Raw genomic sequence first — 1,528 nt, 5'->3', positions numbered from 1 at the left:
AGTAACTAGTCTGCCCATGGAATACGCTGCTAAAATAAAAGTACTACGCCTCTACGTCCTTTGCACAGCACTTCTTCGTGACTAGCATCATTTTCTTGTGTTACTCTATTGTCACAAGTCAACAGTCAAGGCGGAGACGTGGTAATTATAGGCCCAGTGAAAACATTAACCGTGTCGTCTGCTAACCTTAATGGATGAAAGAAAACACCTCTTCCTTAGCGATTTATTTTGGGTTTAGCTGGTTAATATCAATTTGTACGTTATTGATGATGAGTATGGCGGATTTTGAATGATTTAAATGACAGAGGAGGATAGTAAAGAGTAATAAGCAAACTAAATAGCTTAGGAAGAGGTGTTAGGGAGCTTCCTTATCCGACGGGAATACGGGCCACAAACTTTGGAATAATTTCCAATCCTAATCATCCTTTGTTATTGCAGGAAGAATAAAACATGGGAAGATTGTGTGTGCTTATCATTGGTGCAGCGTTAGCATGAGTTACGAGGTGGAGGAAAAAATGAATGACAAAGACACAAAGAAAAATATATACTTCATGTTCCTTATTATTATTATTATTATTATTATTATTATTATCGTTACTCTTATTATTATTATATTGCTAAACGTCACTGCCTACATTCGTCTGGCTGACACTGAAAATTCAAAATGCACACACACACACACACACACACACACACACACACACACACACACATAATATACACAGAAACATGAATCAGGACAGTTAGATGAGAGAGAAAGAGAGAGAGAGAGAGAGAATATACACAAACGTCACTACAATCATTCTCTCTCTCTCTCTCTCTCTCTCTCTCTCTCTCTCTCAGGATTTTAACCTTGCATAACCCTTTCAGTACCATGGAAAATTATTAAGTTTTTGAATGCTTTGTTCTTACCTGTCCTGTTGCAACATTTCATTATTATTATTATTATTATTATTATTAATATTACAGGTATTATCAACCCCACCACCACCTTCATCATCATCATCACCATCACCACATCATCGTTATTATCATTATTACCGTTACCATCATCATCACTATCATTATTATCATCACCACCAACATCATCATCACCATCACCAACACCATCGTCATTATTATCATTATTACCGTTACCGTCATCATCACTATCATTATTATCATCACCACCAACATCATCATCACCATCACCAACACCATCGTCATTATTATCATCATCATCATTATCATCCACCACAATCATCATCATCATTATCAACACCACCACCTCCACCACCACAACCACCACCATCACCACCACTACCACTATCACCACAACAACAATCATTACCTTGTCTCTTATCTTCATCCCCCCTTTCCTGTTTGCTGTCTAACTGCCTGCTGTCTGCCTGATTCCTGCCTGATGCCTGCCTGTCTGCCTAAGGGCCTCTCTACCTGCCCGTTTCCCTTCCTATCTGCTTCTCTCTCTCTCTCTCTCTCTCTCTCTCTCTCTCTCCACGCTTCCATGCCACACCCTTAGCCACATCTA

Source organism: Coenobita brevimanus, unplaced genomic scaffold, assembly GCF_032717465.1.
Source record: "Coenobita brevimanus isolate Jiangsu-jjx unplaced genomic scaffold, ASM3271746v2 jjx.HiC_scaffold_1803, whole genome shotgun sequence".
Classification (NCBI taxonomy): Eukaryota; Metazoa; Arthropoda; class Malacostraca; order Decapoda; family Coenobitidae; genus Coenobita; species Coenobita brevimanus.
Note: the sequence above shows the minus strand (reverse complement) of the source record.